Below are 26,403 nucleotides of genomic sequence, written 5' to 3' on the forward strand. Positions count from 1 at the left end.
TGGTGATCTTCCTGCCTTAGCCTCTCAAAGTGCTGGAATTACACGTCTGAGGCACCGTGCCTGGGTTCCTCGTGCTTTCTGTACTCACTTGGGAGGCCGGTGGGAGACCCTGGATCCAGAGATTGGGGATTATGCTGGCCTTCTCCTACTCTGAGGATCAAGCAGTGCCCAAGGGCACAGCCTGGGGAGCTGTGGCCTGTGTCACCCACTGCGTGTGCACAGTGGTGTAGAAGCAGGGCTAGGAGGTCCCCTGCAGATATATGTGTCTTAGTGAGCCCTCCGCAGGGTGGGCTGTGTGGGTGTTGGGCCAAGTACTTCCCTGTAACAAGCTGGTTGTTCAGACCAAGCAGTGCAAGGCACGTCCACTGAGGGCCAGGCACAGTGGTACCCAGAGGGTGGTCCCACTCTTGGCCTGGCTCGTGCCTCCCATGGGGGAGCAAAGCCACCAGCCCGGGGTGGGATGTGGTCATATCTGGAGGCTGAATGCTGTGGGCCAGCAGCCTTCCCAACCCTGAGCCTTCCTCCTCCACCTAGCAGTGGTTCAGGCCCACTGAGGAGCACTGCTGGTGTGCCCGCTGCTGAAGCACCTGCATGCTTTCAGAAACAACCTGAAGCCAGAGCAGACCTCACCCACTCCCATGCCACCAGGTCCCTGGAGGCGTTCGAAGAGTGGGTGGCCCTTGTGGTTTCCCACCACTGCTGTCTCCCCTGCTCTCCCCTTCTCAGCTATTGCCCACAAGAATCTCACCCCAGGGCATAGGGAACAGGGTAAGTCCCCTCCTGCTCACAGAGCACTTGAGGCCTCTGGAGGGCTAGGCAGGTGCCTTATCACCCCGACCAGCGGGCTCCCAGAGCCTCTCTCCCCAGACTGGCCAGAAGCCCCATCATGCTGCCATCTTTAGCTCCTCCCTACCCCTATCAGAAGAGCTAGTGCGGCCCTGACTCCAGGCCCACCATAGTGGGCTGTTTGTGTAGGACTGAGATGAGGAGTACGTGGGAGCTGCACTGGCTCAGCCCCCTGTGTGCTGTGTCTCCTTTGGATGTTCACTGGCCTCTCCAAACCTTGGTTTCTTCCTCTGAGAAACGGGGGTTGAAGCTAACTCTGATCTCCTGGAGATCCCAGGTGCTCTCCCCTGGCAGAGCTGACCCTCAGTGATGGGAGCCCTGGGCTCATCTGTGAGCAGGGCCTCCTTACCGGGCAAGCAGCAGGTCACCCTATTTCCTGCACGTCCCCTGTCCCAAGGTTTGTCCAGCAGAAACTTGACCTTTTCGTGCAGCATTGCTTTGCCACTGGCCCCTGGACACATTGTTCAGAACTGTGGGTGTTGCCCCGTCACATATGTGTCTGTGTTCTCTGCGTATTCTAATGAGAGAGAACCCCTGTGGCAAATGAGAACAAGAAGCATAGAGGAGGTGGAGAAGAGGGGGCTGTTGGAGGGCCACATGCTTGTTTTAGTTTCCAAAGCAAACCCTCAGGTACAGGAAAGCCCTGCCCTGTCCCACGTTTCTGGTGACAGGCAGGTTTCTACCCTTACCTGTCCAGGGAGCACTGAGCCCCTTGGTCTGGGAAAAGCCCACCCATGGCCCTGGCTTCTAAAGGGCCAGCAACAGAACCAAACCTCACAGAGCTATGCACATCTCTCCTGCACCCTCTGGGGGATGTAGGAAGAGCCAACCCCACCCAGATGCTAGCTGGGACATGGACTTCAGGACACCAGAGGATTTGGCCCCCAGCCACTGGGCCCTCAGCTCATGCCCCAGAGATGTGGCTGACATACCTGCAGCCATGGCAGTATGCTCCCTGACAAGCAGGCTCCCGGCAGTGACACTTCCATTGACTCCCGGTGTGGCTTGGAAAAATAAGCCTCAGCCCCTCTCCTCACAGTCATGCCACTGGCTCCTGGGGATGGATGTTGCTCCTGTGGGTCAGGAAACCAAGCCAGCGGCCTATCCTGGGGTCAGCCTGGCCCTGGCCCCCATGGTCTCCTGTGGTCTTCTCCCAGGCCTTCCCTAGTGGAACACAGACCAGCCCTTCCTAGACTCAACTTTACCAGGCCCTAAAACTGCTTTCTCATGGAAGCAGTACACCGATGACCCATCCGCCCTGTCCTCTCCCGCTTCTGGTCCAGATGAAGGTTCAGCAACACCCAAACTATCCCGACCCTCACCAGCACAGAGCAGAGAAGTGGCCGTCTTCCCCTCATCCCCTGCTTGATCCTCATGGCAGACCTCCAGGCTAACGTGGCACCTGGCGTGCCCACTGACCTCTTTACTTCTTGCCCAAGCCCCTCCCCTTTGGATCCTCTGGGGGATGGTCCTTGGCCCCCACAGCCTCTGAGCCAGCCTCCACCATGGCTGCCTCAGTTCTCTTCGAAAAGCGCCTCAGCCTTGCTAGAATGCAGTGTCCTCAGAGGGCCTGGGTGTCACCTGCCTCTGGCTTGCCCTCTATGCCCACTCACAGCCCTCTGAGCTATCATGTATGACCTCTTATCACCTTGGCCAGGGAGTCTGGAAGCCCAGAGACTAGCAGCGGTCTTAGGGGCATGGAGTGGTGCATCCCTGCCTCCAGTGAGACGGCTGATCCCAAATTGCCACCTCAGTCCCCAGGGCACCCTTTGTCCAGGAAAATGTGCTTATGTACACAAAGCCCTTTCTGGTCTTCCCCAACCTCCAGCTCTGCACAGACTTGGTCACCCCCAAACATGTACTCATGATGCTCTGAGTGTTCAAAGTCTTTGCCCAGCCCAACGTGGCTGAGATAATCCAGTTAAGTCCTCAGCCTGGGCCACTCTGGCAGACCCTGACCCAGCCAGACCAGGACCTTAGCTGGTGGGTGGCAGGTCTGCAGAAGGGAACCATGTGCTCAAAGTGGGCCCCAGCAAAGGGTGCTGTGGAGACTCCTGGGACGTTTCTGCACCGTGAAGTGTGAGACTGGCTGGACCCCTGCCTGCTCTGTAACTAGCAAGGAACTGCAGGTGTGCCCATAGAGGGGAGCTGCACAGTCCAAGCTGCAGCCCCACTTTCTCCCTGATGACTTGTGGCAGCTGCCTCAGGTGGTGAGCCAGGCCACTGCTGTTTCATCCTGACTGGGTTGGGCATTGGCTTCTGTCACTCCTCCTGGTGTTTGCCACCTGCAAACACTGCTGGAGGCTCTGTGAGCCACCAGCTACCCCACCCGCCCTCCCCATGTCAGCCGCCTACTGCATGGGAGACTACGAGCCACGGCCTCAGGAGGACACCCCTGAGTCATGGTTCTCCAGACACCTCAAGGGCAACCCAGAATTTTGCAGGCAGCAGCCAGGTACTCTGTGCCCCTGGAAGTGGGCACCAGGTTCGTCTCCTGCCTTCCAGGTGAGCAGCTGTTCCTGGAGCCAGAGCTTGTCACCTCTCCACCACCAGCACTGACTCCTCACGGCTCCCACATTCACCAGCAGTTTCCTGTCACTGTGGCTGCCAGAGGTCACTGATACGTCCTTCGAGGTGAAGAGCCACATCTACAGCCTGGAGGGCCAGGACTGTAAGTACACTCTGATGTGTGTGCCAGAGGCCACAACCTGGTGAGTGGTCACCAGCACACATCCTCAGGGACCGTGGAGCCATGGGACTGAACAGACCCCGCGGAGTGCTGTGTTCTGGTGGGAAAGGTCAAGGTTGGGCTTAGAGTTGAGGCTATGTCTCCTTCCCCCATTTCAGTAAAGCCTGATTTTTCCTGATAACAAAGGCAGTGTTGTTTGGAAAACTTAACACTCAGAAGATCATCCTTTAGTCTTTAAAGTCCCCTGGCAGAAGCTGCTCCTCCTAGCACTCAGCGGTCTGGCTGTGCATTGGTCTTGGGGCCCCCACCGGCCTGCCTGGGTGGCAGCACAGGCCAGTCTGTCACTGACCTGCCTGTACCTCCCTCACAGGCCCTAGGCCTTGCTCAGCATATTATGCAGGCCAAGCACATGATCAAGTCCATCTTGGACCAGTGTGGAGCTCGCCCTACAGCTGCTCCTTCCTGTTGTGACTGGGCTTTGGCCCCATGAACCCCAACGGCTCTTATCCAGACAACGACCTAGACAAGATGGGGCAGGATGGTGTCCAGAAGACAAATGAGTACCTGGAGGCAGCCCTGGAGTAACTGCAACTGTTATTTCTGGTATAAACTATGGGGCCTGCCCCACCCACAGCCATCAGGGTCCCCGTCCTCAAAGGATTCGCTCTCCCTCAGCCTGTTGGCAACCAAGTGCCAGTTCCAGGCCCCACTCAGATGGAGCCAGTGTTGTGGGAGGCAGGGCCACACCCCCATCGCCTTGTTGGCACTGTTAGAGGCCTGTAGGGTGAAGACCACTCCCCTCCCTTCACCTTGATGCTGACGGCAGAGGCGCTTCTCTCTGGCAACTCAGTGAAGTGCAGCCCACACACTTCACACTTGCCTTGGGCACCACCCAGGATGAGAATGAAAAGCAGCAGCTCCTCGACTGCATCACGGGTGAGGATGGACTCATTCTCCCAGACCTGGGTCAGTAGCAGCTGAGATGTCCCTGTCCCAGAGGTGCATGGGCTGGGCCCTGACCTGTCCCCAGCTCCCTCCTCCCTCATGGGCAGAGGCAGCTCTGCTCCTCTCAGTTGTGTGCAAGCTGGGTTTCTTTTTTCTTTTTTTTTTTTTTTTTTGAGACGGAGTCTCGCTCTGTCGCCTGAGCTAGAGTGCAGTGGCCAGATCTCAGCTCACTGCAAGCTCCGCCTCCTGGGCTCCCGCCATTCTCCTGCCTCAGCCTCCTGAGTAGCTGGGACTATAGGTGCCGCCACCTCACCTCGCTAGTTTTTTGTATTTTTGGTAGAGACGGGGTTTCACCATGTTAGCCAGGATGGTCTCGATCTTCTGACCTCGTGATCTGCCCGTCTCGGCCTCCCAAAATGCTGGGATTACAGGTTTGAGCCACCACTCCCGGCCAACGAGCTGGGTTTCTAAATCATCAATGTGCTGTCAAGGTTTGAAATTTTAGTACCAGGGGAACCCAGAGCTGCAGCCCATCTTAGGCTACGAGATTGCCAGCTTGGTCTGTGCGCTCTTCTGGTGGTCGTCTGCCGTCAACTGCAATGACTGGGCAGAACGAGCCTGGCTTCTTCAGAGGATTCTGGATGCTCCCGCCCAGGGTGCAGTCCAGGGTGGCCTGGGGGGGTGGGGTGCTGCTCTCCTGAGGCCTGAGGTGCCATCACCATCTCAAGCCCCCCTGATTCTGTGCATCAGTTTGCAGGCCAGATGTTGGATGACTCTGCATTCCTGGGATGACTTCCTCAGCAAGTTTCTGTCTCTACCATCTCAGGAGCCTGGGCTGTCCAGCAGGCACCTGGTAAGCCCCATGGGTAGAGATTGGCCGCCAGCCACTCCCATGACTCCAGGTTCAGCCTGCACCTCCTGGGTAGCTACTGGATGATGCTCTGGCTGCTGCTGGCCACCTTTGAGGCCTCTGTTTTGAATTGGGCCCTCCCTGGCACTGCTCCTTGCCCTAGGCTATGTTCTCTATGCCTCAGACATGAGGCTGCTGACTGAGTGGGGAAGCTGCAGCAGCCCTGATGGTACTGGCCGCTGTGTTCAGAGCAGGCTGGGGGTACTTGCCACACAGCCCAACCCTTGGGCTTGGGAGGTGATGGGAGCACACCCTCCAGTGACGCTTCATCCACACCTATGAAAGCCCACCACTTTAGCAGTGTGAAGTTCTCATCTGCCAGCTATGGAATGTCAACATCCAGCAGACCCAAGAGGTGAGGCACTGGGTGGCGGGGGTGGCTGTGCCAGCTGGCGCTGCTGCGGGCCCCACCATGCTGATGTCCCCATCTTCCAGCTGCAGTACGTCAAGTGCGGGTAACAATAATACCGGGGGACCCAAAGCTGCAGCCCAAGGGAAAAGAGCCAGAGGCCCCAGGCAGCCCCAAAGGAGGCTGGATCTAGCTTTTCAGGTGAGTGGTCCAGTCACCCCTGCCCCATCCTGGGGCCTGTTTGGGGCTCATTGCTGACTCTTCCTTCATCCAGGGACCAAAAAGCCATTCAGTTCCCCAAGGTCTCCACCAAGAGCCTCTCCAAGAAATGGTAAGTCCCACAGGTGTGAGAACAGCAGGACAATCCCATCACCTGGGCCAGAGGGAGGGAGTGGTGGAGGGGTGGCAGCACAGAAGCAGAGGTGGCTGTGGCCTCACTGGGTCCCAGTGAGGGCCATGCAGGCCCTACTCCCAGCATGCTCCACTCCTGGAGACACTCAAGGTGACAGTTTCTCTACCTACCCCCAGACTGCTTCTGAGCCCCATGCCTGTGGCAGCACGTGCCATCCTGCCCACACTGAAGCAGACCCTGAAGAACTTTGCCAAGTGGCAGAAGAGGCTGCACCTGTACCGCTTGGTGCTTTGAGACGCCTGCATCTACGCCCACAGCTGGTCAGTGCCAGGCACACTTACCTGCAGCTGGAGACTGGCTCTCTATAGAATTTCCTGATAATTCCACTACTTTTAAACTCAGCTAACTCAAGATGAAAAAAGTACTTGATCTCCAAACTGACAAAACTGTTTATGTTCTAACATTTTGCTATTTGCTATTCACACAAAAGTGTATGATGAAGTTAAGTATCACTCTACTTGTTGAAAACTGAAAATAAAGCTTGTTTCTTTCCAGGTCACATAGGTGCGCCTTGTTCCTCACCGGCTATCAGGCATTTCTTCCCAGTCCCTGGCCCCTAGCCAGCCCCTGCTGCTTCAGGGACCTTCCTGGGCAGCAAGGACTCTTGCTCATCCTGGGACCGGCAACTGCCCTAGAAGAGAGGCATTGGCAGAGCCGCACATACCTCCCTGGAGGCGGGAGAGCCTTCTGGTCCCCTAGCTGCGCTGCAGTTGCCTTCCAAACACACGATCACTCTGGGTCTCCTGCCGAGACTGCGTGCTCCTGGGGGCAAGACACTGTCCTTTTGCCCTGACATAGCAGCCTTGACAGGGGGTCCAGCCAGGCTCACCTTTCTCCTCAGACAGAGATCTTTAGAGTGCCACGGCTACACTCACACCAACCCTCCCACCACAACACAGCTGTGTTCATGGTCTTGGAGTAGCCAGGTCAGTGCCATCCTCACCCGGCAGCACAGTCCTCCCAGGCCCACAGCCCTACTTCCTTGGCATTAATCTCAGCCTCTTCCTGCTTCAGGGAGCAGGAACTTTGCCAGGAAGCTGGAGGAAGAACCAGGACAGTATGTGAGAGAAGGATAACTAAGGTCTGGGCTGACCAGGGCCAGACTGGACAGTGCCAGCTACAAGGCTGACAGCATTCAGACGACAGCAGGCCCAGGTTCATGGAGAAGACTACACAGTGACAACTACTGATGATGAACACAGCAACAATTGTAACAATCACAGATGATGGGGTAGTGGACAAAAAGGGGGGACCTCATCACCAGAGGGCTGCAGTACCTCAAGTACCTCCGGTGCCCAGAGTGGCAGGCAGCACAGGGAGGCACTCACTACCTGGCCCTGCCAGCCACCAGGCCCACTCTTGATGGGTGGTGCAGTGCAATGTATTTTGAGGACATCGGTCCTGATGACCTTGCTCTTCATCCTTCACAGTGGGGACATGGTGCCCATGTGAGCAGCACAGGTGTGCCTGCAGCAGGATCCCTGATGTCACTGACCCCTGGGTGCCCGCAGTGCTCAATAGGAATGCCATGAGGGCTGAGGCCCAGCTGGTGGTGGGAAGCCATCAGCGCCCACAAGCCAGCCCTTCCTCTGAGGGGCAGCCTTTGTGTTACGGACTTGGGCTTCCCCGGGGGGGTGCCCCACTTGCACAAAGCAGCTCTGCCTGGACTCAGAACTGTGATGAGAAAATCACATGCATGTTTCAAGGGTTTCCAATACCCTGTATTCTCCTATGAAAATGAGTAGGAGTGTGTTGACCACACACAAGATGCTCTACCACCACTGAGTGCACCCTCACACAGCTGAGATGAACCTGGACCATGGACATACCGAGTGGCCCAAGGATCGGGCTCCCTGGAGGAAGTTACATGGAGAGCCTTCTCTAAGAACATGGCCAATGCCCCCCAGACAGCCTACTCCACTGCCTCTGTTCTAGTTCTGTCCAAGTGTGGGATTTCATTAAGCAGGAACTGGGCAGCCCCAGCAGTGCCCTCTACCCAAGAAAATCATGCTGTCCTGACCTGGCCATCAAGCAGACAGATCTGTCATCCATCACCTTTACTGGTTCCATTAAAATATATATAATAAGTTGGCTGATACACAATTCACCAACTTAAAGCATGCCATTCATTGCTTTTTGGTACTACATTCAGAATTGTGCGGCACTATCAAAATCAATTTTAGAACATTTTCTTCTTTTTTCCTTTTTTTTTTTTTTTTTTTTTTTTTTTTTTTTTGAGATGGAGTCTCGCTCTGTAGCCCAGGCTGGAGTGCAGTGGCATGCTCGCAGCTCACTGTAACTTTCATCTCCCAGGTTCAAGCGATTCTCCTGCCTCAGCCTCCTGAGTAGCTGGGACTACAGATGTGCACCACGGCTCCTAATTTTTGAATTTTTAGTAGAGGCAGGGTTTCACTATATTGACCAGGCTGGTTTCAAACTCCTGACCTCAAGGGATTGAACCGCCCAGGCCTCCCAAAGTGCCGGGATTACAGACGTGAGCCCCTATGTGCAGTCCCATTTTAGAACATTTTCATCACTCCAAATGAAAACTCCATTTCTCCCACAGCATCTTTGGCCCTTGACAATCACTCATCAACTTTCTACCTGAAGGAGGCTAAACAACAGTACTTAGAGAGATCAGGTCCTATTCCTTGAAACCTGTAAATATTACCTCATTTGGGAAAAGGGTCTTTGCAGGTGTGGTGAAGTTAAAGATCTTGAGACAAAGTGTTAAACAGGTGGACCCTAAGTGCAATTGCCACATAAGAGGGAGGCAGAAATTCACACACACACACAGGAGAAGGCAATGTGAAGATGGAATATAGAAAGAATCTACGCTGTGATGCTGGCCTTGAAAGACTGGAGTTATACAGCCACAAGGCAAGGAGTACCAGTAGTGACCAGAAGCTGAAAGATGTGAGAAACAGGTTCCTCTACTATAGCCTCCCTGCTGCCACTGTGGTTTTTGCCCATGGTACAGTCTTTGAGAACTTCTGGTCTTCAGAATTGTGAGAGATTAAATTTCTGTTCTTTTAAGCTATCAAGTTTGTGGGAACTTGTTATAGCAGTCACAGGAAACATACGCATTTTTTTCCTGCCAGGAGTGGGATATCTAAAAATGTGGCAGTGGCTTTGAAATTGGATAATAAAGCGGCGATGCTAGTAGAATTGTGAGAAACCATGATTTAAAAAAGGCCTAGGTTGCCTTGACGAGGCTGTTGGTAGACATGTGGATGTTAAAGACTCTGTCATCCATACTCTGCCTTAAAGGAATTCAGGAACTTAATAGAAAGCCTGTGTTATTTTCAAGAATACATATACTGTCAAAAGCAGAATGTTGGTAAACACATGAACATTAAAGGTGATTCTAAGGGCACAGAGGAAACAAGGAACATGTTACAGGAAACTAGAGCAAAGATGTTCTTTGCTACAGAATAGCAAAAATTTAGTTGGATTGTGTCCTACAGCTGTGTGGAAGGCAGAATCATAACCAATGAGCTTGCACATTTAGGTGAGCAGACTTGTAATCAAAGCACTCAAGACTCAGCTTTGTTCTCTTTCCCACTTATAGTAAATGCAAGAGGAGAGAGATAAATTGAGGTACTACAAAGAATTTAAAAGTACAACAAAATAGACAAACTGAGGGAAGAACTATTATGCCAAAAAGAACCTAGACTTGATGATTTGGGAAATTCTCAGGCTATTCACATTGCAAAAAACCAAAATGCTAAAACTAGAAGATCCAGTTAGGAAAGCGTCTTCTGTAGAGAATGTCAATGGTGTGACATGTCTTGCAAATTTTCCTAGTGCCAAAGATATTAAACATGGGACTCACGAATCCCCTCAATCATCTCACAGAAGTGAGGCAAAGAGACTAAATTATCTAAGAAAGATCTGTGGAGAAACCTCATCTAACGCCATGACTTCCATCATATACGCAGAAATTCCACAAGGATTTTAGAATGTTCTATGAGAAGAAACACTGCCACCTTGGACTAGAAGTTTACAGACTAGACAAAATCATAGAAAGTTTAGAGACTAGACAAAATCAAAGAACTCCCAAAATTTAGAGGCAGAAAATAGGCTGATAAAACTACTCAGCCTCAAACACATGCTACTCTGTAAGAAAAGGAAAGATAACCATGAGAGCAGAGTCATGGGGCTCAGAGGCCAAAGCCATGGACCCAGAGATAGGAGCCTCCAACTTTATGGTATCTTGTTATGGCAGCCATGGGAAACTGAAACTCTATTAAAGAGAGTACCCATTTTTGGCTTTTTTTTTTTTTTTAATGGAGTATTGCTCTATTGCCCAGGCTGGAGTACAGTGGTGCAATCTCAGCTCACTGCAACCTCCACCTTTTGAGTTCCAGTGGTCCTTTTGCCTCAACCTCCTGAGTAGCTGGGACGACAGCTGTGCGCCACCATGCCCAGTTAATTTTTGTATTTTTAGTAGAGATGGGATTTCACCATATGGCCAGTCTGGTCTCGAACTCCTCACCTCGTCATCTGCCTGCCTTGGCCTCCCAAAGTGCTGGGATTACAGGTGTGAGCCACTGTGCCTGGCCTCTTGGGAAATTTTTTATAAAAACGCAACGTGGTCTTTTGTGACTGCTTCATTTACGTAATGCTTTAAAGCTTCATCCATTTTGTAGAATGTATCAGTCGTACATTCCTTTGTGTGACCATATGATATTCCATTGTGTGGAAATTCCACACACTGTTCATCCATTCAACAGCTAGTAGACACCTGGATTGTTTCCACTTTGTGCTATTAGGAATGATGTTATGATGCTACTGTGTATGCATCTGTGTATGTTTTTGTGTGGACTTGGTTTCTTTCCTTGAGTATATACCTAAGAGTAGAAAACGTCTGGGTCATACGGTAACTCTACATTTAATTTCTTGTAGAACTGTCATACTGTCTTCCACAGCAGCTGTACCATTTCACATTCTCTCCAGCAATGTATGAGAATTCCAGTTTCTCTGCTAAGTGTGGTGGTTCACACCTGTACCCCAACACTTTGGGAGGCCGAGATGGGTGGATCACCCGAGGTCAAGAGTTCGAGACCAGCCTGGCAAACACGATGAGCTCCCCCTCCCGGTCTCTAGGAAAAATACAAAATTAGCTAGGTGGTCTGTGCCTGTAGTCCTAGCTACTTGGGATGCTGAGGCAGGAGAATTACTTGAAGCTGGGAGGTGGAGGCTGCAGTAAGCCAAGATTATGCCACTGCACTCCAGCCTGGGTGACAGAGAGGGGCTCCATCACAAGAAAAAAGAGAATTTCAATTTCTCTACATCTTTGTCAATACTTATTATTGTCTCTTTTTTTAAATCACAGCCATTATAATGGGTATGAAGTGGCATCTTACTGTGGTTATTTGCAATCCCCTAATGATGCTAAGCATCTTTTCGTGTACTTCTTGGCCATTTTTATCTCATCTTTTTGGAGATACTTATTCAAATATATTGCCCGTTTTTCAGTTGCATTTTTTTTTTCTTTTGGTGTTGAGTTGGAGAAGTTCTTTATGTATTCTGGATATTAAACCCTTACCTGATATGTGAGTTGCTAATATATTCTTGTTTTCCTTATTTTGACAATGTCTTATGATATACAAATTTTTAACTTTGATGAAGTCGAATTTATCTATGTTTTGTTGAATGTGGTTTTTGGCATCACATCTAAGAAACTGCTGTTGCCTAATCCAAGGTCATGAAGATGTATGCCTTTGCTGTCCGCTAACATATAGTTTTAGCTTGTAAATTTACATTTTTGACCCATTTTGAGTTAATTTTATGAAAAAAGGTTGAAAAAAATTAGCCAGGCATTGTGGTGCACACCTATAGTCCCAGCTATTCAGGAGGCTGGGGTGGAAAGATCACCTGAATCCAGTAATTTGAGGGTGCAGTGAACTATGATCACACCACTGTACTCCAACCTGGGCAACAGAGCAACACCCTGACTAAACAAATAAATAAATAAAAAGCTGAAGGTAGGAAAATCTCCATTCATCAGAGGCATGTGAGCATCTTTGTCCTCTCCTTGCTCTCCTGGGGAACAGTTGGGCCTATCTTTTTGTCCCTTGATTCTAGCTGGTTGGTGGCTCAGCCCAGGCCTTCTTCTCTGATAAATTCCGAAGTGTCTGCCCCATTCTGATGCCGTCTCAGCCTCCCTAGTCCCTGAGTTTCGCCTTTGTTCTCTAATGAGGATTCAATTCTGTACAAATAGTTTCCAAATTGCAAACCAGAAACACATATTACTTTTCCATAATACTATGTTAAGTGCAAAATAGATAGGTATTTAATTTTAAATGGTCAAGCAAGCAAACGTCCAGAAATACATCCAGTTCCAGTAAATGTATCTCCACACTGTCCCTCTAGGTGCTGACACAGAGGTGCCAGGACCCCTGTCTTCTCATTCAATGGGTGCCAAATCTTCTTGAACCTTCCTTCAGGAAGTTGGCTGGAATGTTTGGAGATGCCATTATCACTATCGCCTATAACCCCCAGGCATAGCTATTTTTGTATCCCTGAGTCTCCCTTGCAGAGTAGTCCCACCCATAGAAATTAAGGTGTTAAGGAATTAAAGTGAGTGTTGGGTATCTTTTGCTTTCAAAGATTCAGGAGTCAGTAAAAGGTGTGACTAAGAGCGTGGGCTCTGACATCAGCAAAGTGACATCCTGAACAAAACAATTAGTATCTTCATGCCTGAGTTTCCTTGTCTGTAAACTGGAACGAATGGTATTGCAGCTGAGTAGGGATCAAATGAGTTCACACGCATGAGGCATGCAGAACAGGGCCTTGCAGGCAGACATCACTGTAGAGTGCACAAATTGGGTCCAGCTGTGAGAACTGGATCCAGGTAATGACAGGATAAGGAGGGCTTTAACTTGGGATGCTAACACCCACACTGAACGCATGAGCTCACTCCAGACAATTTGGTTAATTCCTTTAGACAAGTACATGCAAAGCTTTCCTTGCTTTGGGGTATACACTAGACAGCCTGAGGTGCCCACTAGCGGCCTGGTTTCTTTTACAATGGGCACCTCTGGACTCGGAAGCCTACCAGGATTGCAATGGAGGGTCATCCTCCTCCTCCATGACCCACAACCTCCCAGAGTTTCTTGGGATCTGGAAACACAGAGAAATTACTCCTTCCTACCCTCTTCCCTGGTCATGGGTTTCAGGTTTTACATTCATTCACGTTGTTACAACAGGGTCTCAGGCAGCAGGGGCATGTAACAAGTGTGCCCGGGCTGCATCTGACCCAGAGCGTGTCCTACCAGAGTCCACCTGCTGAGCTGACCCTCACAGCGCTAGCTGGCATTCCCTCCACGTGGAGCTTGAGCAGTAGGTATAAAGATGGCCACCAGACAACAATATCCCAGTAAGATGTCTGTCTCTGTAAAAATGATGTAGAACATTTCCAACACAGCTCTTACAAATATTTGTCTTCCAATTAGACAGACCTTCTTCCTGGAGTTAGGAATTTAGAACCAGCTTGATAAAAGAAAAGGGACTAAAATCATTAAGGCACAGTGTGTGGGCTGCAGTAATTTCGGGGCCAAGGCAGAGCAAGTTGTGGTGGGGGGGGTAGGAGTTCTGCTGGACGCCTCCTTTGGTAGAGAAAGCTTAATCCTCAGGTGCTGGGAAGGTCTCTGTGGTAGCTAGTCTCCATGATGCTCCCAAAATGATCAACGGTCTGCCTGTACCTATAGCTGCTGCTCTTATCAAAAGGTGGAGGTGAGTTACCCTCCCCTGAATCTGTGCTGGCCTTCGAACTTACTGTTTCCAAGTGTTGTTCTAGGAGCTATGAGGACTGGCAGCTGCCATTTCTTCCTCCTCTTGGAAGCCAGCTGCCATGTTGTAGGGAAGTCCAGCTATGCTGCTAAAGATACCACTGGAGGCCATGTCAGGAAAGTTGACATGCAGCCACCTAAGTGAAGGCTATATGGCCCTCCCGCCTGGCTGGAGGGGAAAACAGTCCATGGGTAGTCACAAATGAGACTGGGAGAACAGCCCAACCATGTAATTCCAGCTGCCCCAACTCCTGACCACAGATGCAGGAAAAATAGTAACTCACTGCTTTAAGCCCCTAAGTTGTGGGGTAGTTTGTTATGAAGTAATTAACAATGCTGAATGAGTAAGTCTGCCTTTCAAAAATCTGAGATAGTTTAATAAATCCTTATAAAAGTTCATTTAATTGTAAGAAAATACAAACAAAAACAATTAAAAATGTTATTAAAAAAAAAAAAAAAAACAGAGACAAAAAACCAGAGTCGGTGTTGGCCAGGCACAGTGGTTCAATCCTGTATTCCAGCACTTTGGGAGGTCAAGGCAGGTGGATCAATTGAGGTCAGGAGTTCTGGGCAACAGAGTGAGACTCCATCTCAAAAAAAAAAAAAAAATCAAGAGTGACCATCTCACTGTGTTGCCCAGGTTGGTCTTGAACTCATAGGCTCAAGCAATCCACCAGTCTCGATCTCCTAAAGTTCTGGGATTACAGGAGTCAACCACTGCACCTGGCCAAAAATTATTCAACTTTTAAATTAAAAAATCCCCCAAAATAGGCCAGGCACAGTGGCTCACACCTGTAATCCCAGCACTTGGGAGGTTGAAGAGGGTGGGTTCTTTGAGGCCAGTTAAAAACCAGCCTGGCCAACATGGAAAAACCGCATCTCTAAATATACAAAATTAGCCAGGTGTGGTGCTCCAGGCCTGTAATCCCACCCATTCGGGAGTCTGAGGCAGGAAATTTACAAGAAAAAAAAACCCATCAAAAAGTGGGCAAAGGATATGAACAGACACTTCTCAAAAGAAGACATTTATGCATCCAACAGATGCGTGAAAAAATGCTCATCATCACTGGCCATCAGAGAAATGCAAATCAAAACCACAATGAGATACCATCTCACACCAGTTAGAATGGCAATCATTAAAAAGTCAGCAACATAAAAAAGGAAACAACAGGTGCTGGAGAGGATGTGGAGAAACAGGAACACTTTACATTCCTAGTTCAACCATTGTGGAAAACAGTGTGGTGATTCCTCAAGGATCTAGAACTAGAAATACCATTTGACCCAGCCACCCATTACTGGGTATATATCCAAAGGATTATAAATCATGCTGCTATAAAGACACATGCATACGTATGATTATTGTGGCACTATTCACAATAGCAAAGACTTGGAACCAACCCAAATGTCCATCAATGATAGACTGGATTAAGGAAATGTGGCACATATACACCATGGAATACTATGCAGCCTTAAAAAAGGATGAGTTAATGTCCTTTGTGGGGACATGGATGAAGCTGGAAACCATCATTCTAAGCAAACTATTGCAAGGACAAAAAAATACACCGCATGTTCTCACTCAAAAGTGGGAATTGAACAATGAGAACATTGGACAAGGAAGGGGACATCACACACGGGGCCTGCTGTTGGGTAGGGGGGGAGGAGGGAGGGATAGCATTAGGAGATATACCTAATGTAAATGATGAGTTAACGGGTGCAGCACACCAACATGGCACATGTATGCATATGTAACAAACCTGCAGGTTGTGCACATGTACCCTAGAACTTAAAGTATAATAAAAATGTATATATGAATAAAAAATAAAAAAAATTGACAGGAATTTCACAAACTGAAATGCAAACAAAAGGAAAAAAAATAATGAACAAGGAGAACAGAATATCCAAGAATTATGGAACAATTTTAATAGGTGTAGCATATATATAAATGTAATATCAGAAGAAGAAGAAAGAAAAAATAGAGTAGAAAAAATATTTGAAGTAATAATAGCAATGTTGATTGTTACTGGATAGAAGCCTAGAACAGAAAAAAAATTATAAAAATCTGAATAAAGTGTAGTCTTTACCTAATAATATTAATATTGTATTTATATAGGCTCATTTATTGTGACAAATATACCATAAGAACATAAGATGTTAATTGTTGGGGAAATTGGATCTGGGAAATATGGGAACAGTCAATATTATTATTGCAGTTTTTCTATAAATCTGACATTATTCAGAAGTATTTTTAAGAAAAAAATTAAGAAACATGTCAACCAATTAATATACCAGGAGTTTAATTGACATTGCTTTTTTATATGCATACAATATTATAGATTTATTATTTGTTGAAAGATAATACTTTGGATATATTGACTTGGTTGTCGGGGACCTGGCATCATGCCTGGCACATGGCACTTGCAAGATCTTCATTCTCAAGATTAGCATTTGTAGCACTGGGGGCTACACACAGAGGTCTCTCTATGTATGGGCAGGTACATGTGGATGGGCGTGGGTCTATTTGTGTGTGGGAGTGCGTGTTTCAGGGACACAGGCTGTTAGAACCAGCACAAGGTGACTCCAATAAGGGAAGGGAGGAAAGTGCATGGTGAACCAGGAAGACACTCTAGAGATGAGGCTTCCTGCATCCCACATGGTCTCTTGGTGTCTGTGCCATTGCAGCCTTCAGTGTTCATGCTTGTCCTCCTCTCAGTGTTCTCCCCTGGATCTCAGTGCCTGGCCTGTGAGAAGCTTCAGTAAAAAGGGAAACATAAATACAAGGGATAGAATTAGCTGATTAGGGTAATTAAGCGAGGGGTAGCCAATACCAACATGCATTAAGCAGTCCCTGATTTTTAGGGGCTGGAGGTCTAGTGGGAGAGACAATTTACTGCATGATGGGAAGGAAGCAGGATTCACAGAGAAGGTGAACTGGGCTTTGTAGGTTAAGCAGAAATTCACGAGGTGGAGAAGATGTGGGAAGACTGTCCAGGCAGAAGACTAACATGATCAAAGCCATGTGGTGAAAGAACAAAGCAAGTGGGTCAGCAATGCTACTAGAGGGGGAGGGGAACAAGTCAAGGTGGAAATGGAGGGACCTCAGCTCCTCAGGCCCTGGGGTGTCATGCTAAGGAATTTGGATCTTACTCTTCAGTCGATGGGACAAGGGAGGGACATGACCAGATTTGCAGTTTGAGAAAATTATCAGGCTGATATCTGGAAGGAGGAAGGTCTGGGACAGTCAGACCAATGGGAGGCTTCTCTGCTCAGGTGAGAGACAGTGGTCATCTGGATTAGGGAGAATTTGAACCCAAGGCTGTAGGAACTGAGAAGACAGTTCCAGTTTACCATATGTGGAGTACCTGCTGTGGCTGGCAGGGCACCAGTACTTCTACCCAGGTTATCTCATTAAAATCCTAAAGTAGACCTGGTCAGATATGGAAGTCACCTGGGCCTCAGGCATGAGAGAGGAGGAGGAATTGGGGCAAATCTAGTGGGTGGGTGCAGTTGGAGGTGTTGAGCCTATTAGCAAAGGTGGGACAGGAAAGTTGGGAGCAGGGAAGAGAGTGACAGGGAGACTGAGACCTTTCCCTGCCTAGTTGCAGCCGCTACCCATGAGACTCCAATCCCTCATTCCTGCCAGATCTGCTGGACCCAGGACCAGGACCCTGGTTGGTGTTGAAGGTTCTATCTCCTCTGTGGGCCTCCCTCCCTCTGCTTCTTCCTTCTGAGGATTGCTCAATGTTCTGCCTAAACACAAATCTGACTGCATACTCTCCTGCTGATAACTCTTCAAGGGTGCCTCTGATTCTGGGCAAAAGGCTGAGCTTCTTAGTTTTATGTTCTGGGGGTCTCCATGGTTTGATATCCCCTCCCCAGCTTCAACTCTGCCTGTTACTCCTCATCAAAGTACCTGTATTTTAATATGCTACCTCCTCTCCTTTTCCTCCAAGATTTTCATAATTGTGGTTGTGATGATGATGGTGAGGATGGTAATGGTGCAGGTGGTGATAATGATAGTGATAGTTATGTTGAGGATGATGATGATGGTGAGGATGGTGATGGTGAAGGTAGTGATCATGATAGTGATAGTTACGCTGAGGATGATGGTAAGGATGGTAATGTTGATGGTGAGGATGGTGAGGATGGTGATGGTGAAGGTGGTGATAATGATAGTGATAGTTACGCTGAGAATGATGGTGATGATGATGATGGTGAGAATGGTGAAGGTGAGCATGGTGATGATGATGGTAAGGATGGTGATGGTTAGGATGCTGATGGCGATAATGATGATAATCATGACGGTGAGGATGGTGATGGTGAAGGTGGTGATGATAGTGATAGTTATGATGAGGATGCTGCTGCTGATGCTGCTGAGAGTGGTGAGGGTGAGACTGATGATGATAATGAGGATGGTGATGGTGAGTATGGGGATGGTGATGGTGAGGTTGGTGATGGTGATGAGGATAGTGATGATGATGGTGAGGATGGTGAGGATTATAATGATAATGATATTTACGACAATGAGGATGGTGATAGTGAAGGTGGTGATAATGATAGTGATAGTTATGTCGAGGATGATGGTGATGAAGAAGATGATGGTGGTGAGAATGGTGATGGTGATGATGATAGGTGATGTAAGGATGTTGATGGTGATCATGGCAAAGAAGGTAATTGTGCTGACTGGGCCATGAGGTAATAGAGGCAGAAAAAGTGGCAACTTCTATAAAGTACAGACCCAGCTGGGAAGTACAAGGCAACTTTAGTGGGGGTGGAAGATGTTGGGCCCCTGCCTTATTTCTCAGCATCTGGGGGAAGCTCCCCCCTCACAGGAGTTCCAGAAACCCCTCCATCCAGCTTTCCCTTCTCACCATCAACATGGAGCTTTTTGGGTGCAGACAAGTGTCTTCTACTCACTGCACTCTGTGGGAAGGGAAAAGGCGGAGTGCTATTTATGAACACAGCATAATACAGTAGGGTCTCATCTAATATTTGTTGGAAAAATTTTCAGCTGAGGAGAGCAAGCCTCACATAAGTCAGGTAACTTAATCTTCCGTAGTATCCAGTTGTGATTTACTGAGCAGTTACTATGTGCCAGGCAACATGCTAGGTGGTTCCTTATATATTATTTCATAAAATCCTTACAGCAATGCAAGGAGATAGGCATAACTACTCCATTATAAAAATTGTGGTAAAATAAGCATAACATAAAATTTACTGTCTATGCTTAAGTGTACATTTCAGTGGCATTAAGTACATTCACATTGTTGTGCAACCAATTTCCAGAATGCTTTTCACCTTGTAAAACTAAAACTCTGTACCTCATTAAAGAACAACTCCCCATTCCCCACCCTCCCCAGGCCCTGGCAGCCACCATTCTCCTGTCTGTCTCTATGGATTTGACTACTCTAGGTGCCTTGGAAAAGTGGAATAATACAGCATTTGTCTTTTTGTCTGGTTTATTTTGCTCAGCCTAATCAAGGTTCATTCTTGATGCAGCAGGTGTCAGAATCTCCTTCCTTTTTAAGGCTGAACAATATTCCACTGTCTGCATAGACAGCATTGTGTCGATGCGTCCATCCCAGGACAGTTGGGTTGCTCCACCCTTTGGCTATTGTGAATGATGCTGTTTTGAATTTGTTTGCAAGTATCTTTCCAGGCTAGCAATATTATACAGAGGAGCATAGAGAGATACTCTGGAAGATGGCCGAAGAGGAACAGCTCCAGTCTCCAACTCCCAGCGCGAGTGACACAGAAGACCGGTGATTTCTGCATTTTCAACTGAGGTACTGGGGTCATCTCACTAGGGAGTGCTGGACAATCGGTGCTGGTCAGCTGCTGCAGCCCGACCAGCGAGAGCTGAAGCAGGGCGAGGCATCGCCTCACCTGGGAAGCGCAAGGGGGAACGGAATCCCTTTTCCTAGCCGGGGAACTGAGACACACAACACGTGGAAAATCGGGTAACTCCCACCCCAATATTGCGCTTTAAGCAAACGGGCACACCGGAGAATATATCCCACACCTGGCCGGGAGGTCCCACGCCCACGGAGCCTCCCTCATTGCTAACACAGCAGTCTGCAATCTAACCGCAAGGCAGCAGGAGGCTGGGGGAGGGGTGCCCCCATTGCTGAGGCTTAAGTAGGTAAACAAAGCCGCTGGGAAGCTCAAACTGGGTGGAGCTCACAGCAGCTCAAGGAAACCTGCCTGTCTCTGTAGACTCCACCTCTGGGGACAGGGCACAGCTAAAAAAAAAAAAAAAAAAACAAGAAAAAGGCAGCAGAACTCTGCAGATGCAAACGACTCTGTCTGACAGCTTTGAAGAAAGCAGTGGATCTCCTAACACGGAGGTTGAGATCTCAGAACGGACAGACTGCCTGCTCAAGTGGGTCCCTGACCCCTGAGTAGCCTAACTGAGAGACATCCCCCACTAGGGGCAGTCTGACACCCCACACCTCACAGGGTGGAGTACACCCCTGAGAGGAAGCTTCCAAAGGAAGAATCACACAGGTACACTCATTGTTCAGCAATATTCTCTCTTCTGCAACCCCTGCTGCTGATACCCAGGCAAACAGGGTCGGGAGTGGACCTCAAGCAATCTCCAACAGACCTATAGCTGAGGGTCCTGACTGTCAGAAGGAAAACTATCAAACAGGAAGGACACCTATACCAAAACCCCATCAGTACCTCACCATCATCAAACACCAGAGACAGATAAAACCACAAAGATGGGGAAAAAGCAGGGCAGAAAAGCTGGAAATTCAAAAAATAAGAGCGCATCTCCCCCTGCAAAGGAGCGCAGCCCATCGCCAGCAACGCATCGAAGCTGGTCAGAGAATGACTTTGACGAGATGAGAGAAGAAGGCTTCAGCCCATCAAACTTATCAGAGCTAAAGGAGGAATTACGTACCCAGCGCAAAGAAACTAAAAATCTTGAAAAAGAGTGGAGAATTGACAGCTAGTCTAATTAATGCAGAGAAGGTCATAAATGAAATGACAGAGATGAAAACCATGACATGAGAAATACGTGACAAATGCACAAGCTTCAGTAACAGACTCGATCAACTGGAAGAAAGAGTATCAGCGATTGAGGATCAAATGAATGAAATGAAGCGAGAAGAGAAAACCAAAAGAAAAAAGAAGAAAAAGAAATGAACAAAGCCTGCAAGAAGTATGGGATTATGTAAAAAGACCAAATCTACATCTGATTGGGGTGCCTGAAAGTGAGGGGGAAAATGGAACCAAGTTGGAAAACATTCTTCAGGATATCATCCAGGAGAACTTCCCCAACCTAGTAGGGCAGGCCAACATTCAAATTCAGGAAATACAGAGAACGCCACAAAGATACTCCTCCAGAAGAGCAACTCCAAGACACATAATTGCCAGATTCACCAAAGTTGAAATGAAGGAAAAAATCTTAAGGGCAGCCAGAGAGAAAGGTCGGGTTACCCACAAAGGGAAGCCCATCAGACTAACAGCAGATCTCTCGGCAGAAACTCTACAAGCCAGAAGAGAGTGGGGGCCAATATTCAACGTTCTTAAAGAAAAGAATTTTCAACCCAGAATTTCATATCCAGCCAAACTAAGTTTCATCAGTGAAGGAGAAATAAAATCCTTTACAGATAAGCAAATGCTTAGAGATTTTGTCACCACCAGGCCTGCCTGACAAGAGACCCTGAAGGAAGCCCTAAACATGGAAAGGAACAACCGGTACCAGCCATTGCAAAAACATGCCAAAATGTAAAGACCATCGAGGCTAGGAAGAAACTGCATCAACTAACGAGCAAAATAACCAGTTAATATCATAATGACAGGATCAAGTTCACACATAACAATATTAACCTTAAATGTCAATGGACTAAATGCTCCAATTAAAAGACACAGACTGGCAAACTGGATAAAGAGTCAAGACCAATCAGTCTGCTGTATTCAGGAGACCCATCACACATGCAGAGACATACATAGGCTCAAAATAAAGGGATGGAGGAAGATCTACCAAGCAAATGGAGAACAAAAAAAAGCAGGGGTTGCAATCCTAGTCTATGATAAAACAGACTTTAAACCATCAAAGATCAAAAGAGACAAAGAAGGCCATTATATAATGGTAAAGGGATCAATTCAACAGGAAGAGTTAACTCTCCTAAATATCTATGCACCCAATACAGGAGCACCCAGATTCATCAAGCAAGTCCTTAGAGACCTACAAAGAGACTTAGACTCCCATACAATAATAATGGGAGACTTCAACACTCCACTGTCAACATTAGACAGATCAACGAGACAGAAAGTTAACAAGGATATACAGGAATTGAACTCATCTCTGCACCAAGAGGACGTAATAGGCATCTATAGAACTCTCCACCCCAAATCAACAGAATATACATTCTTCTCAGCACCACATCACACTTATTCCAAAATTGACTACATAATTGGAAGTAAAGCACTCCTCAGCAAATGGAAAAGAACAGAAATTATAACAAACTGTCTCTCAGACCACAGTGCAATCAAACTAGAACTCAGGACTAAGAAACTCAATCAAAACCGCTCAACTACATGGAAACTGAACAACCTGCTCCTGAATGACTACTGGGTACATAACGAAATGAAAGCAGAAATAAAGATGTTCTTTGAAACCTATGAGAACAAAGATACAACATACCAGAATCTCTGGGACACATTTAAAGCAGTGTGTAGAGGGAAATTTATAGCACTAAATGCCCACAAGAGAAAGCAGGAAAGATCTAAAATTGACACTTTAACATCACAATTAAAAGAACTAGAGAGGCAAGAGTAAACACATTCAAAAGCTAGCAGAAGGCAAGAAATAACTAAGATCAGAGCAGAACTGAAGGAGATAGAGACACAAAAAACCCTCCAAAAAATCAATGAATCCAGGAGTTGGTTTTTTGAAAAGATCAACAAAATTGACAGACGCTAGCAAGACTAATAAAGAAGAAAAGAGAGAGGAATCAAATAGACGCAATAAAAATGATAAAGGGGATATCACCACAAACCCCACAGAAATACAAACAACCATCAGAGAATACTATAAATGCCTCTACGCAAATCAACTAGAAAATCTAGAAGAAATGGATAATTCCTGGACACTTACACTCTCCCAAGACTAAACCAGGAAGAAGTTGAATCCCTGAATAGACCAATAGCAGGCTCTGAAATTGAGGCAACAATTAATAGCCTACCCACCAAAAAAAGTCCAGGACCAGATGGATTCACAGCTGAATTCTACCAGAGGTACAAGGAGGAGCTGGTACCATTCCTTCTGAAACTATTCCAATCAATAGAAAAAGAGGGAATCCTCCCTAACTCTTTTTAGGAGGCCAACATCATCCTGATACAAAAGCCTGGCAGAGACACAACAAAAAAAGAGAATTTTAGACCAATATCCCTGATGAACATCGATGCAAAAATTCTCAATAAAATACTGGCAAACTGGATTCAGCAGCACATCAAAAAGCTTATCCACCATGATCAAGTGGGCTTCATCCCTGGGATGCAAGGCTGGTTCAACATTCGCAAATCAATAAACGTAATCCAGCATATAAACAGAACCAAAAACAAGAACCACATGATTATCTCAATAGATGCAGAAAAGGCTTTTGACAAAATTCAACAGCCCTTTATGCTAAAAACGCTCAATAAATTCGGTATTGATGGAACGTACCTCAAAATAATAAGAGCTATTTATGACAAACCCACAGCTAATATCATACTGAATGGGCAAAAACTGGAAAAATTCCCTTTGAAAACTGGCACAAGACAGGGATGCCCTCTCTCACCACTCCTATTCAACATAGTGTTGGAAGTTCTGGCTAGGGCAATCAGGCAAGAGAAAGAAATCAAGGGTATCCAGTTAGGAAAAGAAGAAGTCAAATTGTCCCTGTTTGCAGATGACATGATTGTATATTTAGAAAACCCCATTGTCTCAGCCCAAAATCTCCTTAAGCTGATAAGCAACTTCAGCAAAGTCTCAGGATACAAAATTAATGTGCAAAAATCACAAGCATTCTTATACACCAGTAACAGACAAGCAGAGAGCCAAATCAGGAATGAACTTCCATTCACAATTGCTTCAAAGAGAATAAAATACCTAGGAATCCAGCATACAAGGGATGTAAAGGACCTCTTCAAGGAGCACTACAAACCACTGCTCAGTGAAATCAAAGAGGACACAAACAAATGGAAGAACATACTATGCTCATGGATAGGAAGAATCAATATCGTGAAAATGGCCATACTGCCCAAGGTGATTTATAGATTCAATGCCATCCCCATCAAGTTACCAATGACTTTCTTCACAGAATTGGAAAAAACTGCTTTAAAGTTCATATGGAACCAAAAAAGAACCCGCATTGCCAAGACAATCCTAGGTCAAAAGGTCAAAGCTGGAGGTGTCACGCTACCTGACTTCAAACTATACTACAAGGCTACAGTAACCAAAACAGCATGGTACTGGTACCACAACAGAGAAATAGACCAATGGAACAGAACAGAGTCCTCAGAAATAATACCACACATCTACAGCCATCTGATCTTTGACAAACCTGACAAAAACAGGAAATGGGGAAAGGATTCCCTATTTAATAAATGGTGCTGGGAAAATTGGCTAGCCATAAGTAGAAAGCTGAAACTGGATCCTTTCCTTACCCCTTATACGAAAATTAATTCAAGATGGATTAGAGACTTCAATGTTAGACCTAATACCATAAAAGCCTAGAAGAAAATCTAGGTAGTACCATTCAGGACATAGGCATGGGCAAGGACTTCATGTCTAAAACACCAAAAGCAACGGCAGCAAAAGCCAAAATTGACAAATGGGATCTCATTAAACTAAAGAGCTTTTGCACAGCAAAAGAAACTACCATCAGAGTGAACAGGCAACCTACAGAATGGGAGAAAATTTTTGCAACCTACTCATCTGACAAAGGGCTAATATCCAGAATCTACAAAGAACTCAAACAAACATACAAGAAAAAAACAAACAACCCCATCAAAAAGTGGGGAAAGGATATGAACAGACATTTCTCAAAAGAAGACATCCATACAGCCAACAGACACATGAAAAAATGCTCATCATCACTCGCCCTCAGAGAAATGCAAATCAAAACCACAATGAGATACCATCTCACACCAGTTAGAATGGCAATCATTAAAAAATCTGGAAAGAACAGGTGTTGGAGAGGATGTGAGAAATAGGAACATTTTTACACTGTTGGTGGGATTGTAAACTAGTTCAACCATTATGGAAAACAGTATGGCAATTCCTCAACGATCTAGAACTAGATGTACCATATGACCCAGCCATCCCACTACTGGGTATATACCAAAAGGATTATAAATTATTCTACTACAAAGACACATGCACATGTATGTTTATTGCGGCACTATTCACAATAGCAAAGACGTGGAATCAACCCAAATGTCCATCTGTGACAGACTGGATTAAGAAAATGTGGCACATATACACCATGGAAAACTATGCAGCCATAAAAAAGGATGAGTTTGTGTCCTTTGTAGGGACATGGATGCAGCTGGAAACCATCATTCTTAGCAAACTATCACAAGAAGAGAAAACCAAACACCGCATGTTCTCACTCATAGGTGGGAACTGAACAATGAGGAAACTTGGACTCGGGAAGGGGAACATCACACACTGGAGCCTATCATGGGGAGGGGGGAGGGGCGAGGGATTGCATTGGAGAGTTATACATGATAGAAATGATGACTTGATGGGTGCTGACGAGTTGATGTGTGCAGCACACCAACATGGCACAAGTATACATATGTAAAAAACCTGCACGTTATGCACATGTACCCTAGAACTTAAAGTATATTAAAAAAAAAAAGAATATGGCAAATTCTTTCCCATGTTCTCACTCCTAACTCAACATCAGAGAATCCACACTAGAGATAATCCCTACAAATGTGAAGAATATGGCAAAGCCTTTAACTCACCCTCAAACCTTATTAAACATGAGAGAATTCATACTGGAGAGAAACCCTACGAATGTGATGAATGTGGCAAAGGTTTTTTACAGTCTGCAAGCTTTATTATACACAAGAGAATTCACATTGGAGACACACCCTACAAGTGTGATGAGTGCGGCAAAGCCTTTAAGTGCATCTCAGTCCTGACAAAACATAAGAGAATTCGTACTGGAGAGAAGCCCTACAAATGTGAGGATTGTGGCAAAGCCTTTAAATGGTTCTCAACTTTTAGTAGCCATAAGAGAATTCATACTGGAGAGAAACCTTACATTTGTAAAGAGTGTGGCAAAGCTTTTAAAGAGGCCTCATACCTTAGTGGACATAAGAAAATTCATACTGGAGAGAAACCCTACAAATGAAATGTGAAAAATGTGGCAAAGCCTTATGTGGGTCTCATGCCTTACTAGACATATGATGACTCATACTGGAGAGAAACCCTATAATTGTGATCAATGT

The 26,403-nt window shown here is 46.8% G+C and overlaps 1 pseudogene; it reads left to right on the forward strand.

Annotated features, from left to right (window-relative positions):
• Positions 1–566: 566 nt before the first annotated feature.
• Positions 567–26,306, forward strand: LOC117090189 (annotated as a pseudogene).
• Positions 26,307–26,403: the final 97 nt, after the last annotated feature.

Source organism: Trachypithecus francoisi, unplaced genomic scaffold (genome assembly GCF_009764315.1).
Source record: "Trachypithecus francoisi isolate TF-2019V2 unplaced genomic scaffold, Tfra_2.0 Contig00966, whole genome shotgun sequence".
Lineage (NCBI taxonomy): Eukaryota > Metazoa > Chordata > Mammalia > Primates > Cercopithecidae > Trachypithecus > Trachypithecus francoisi.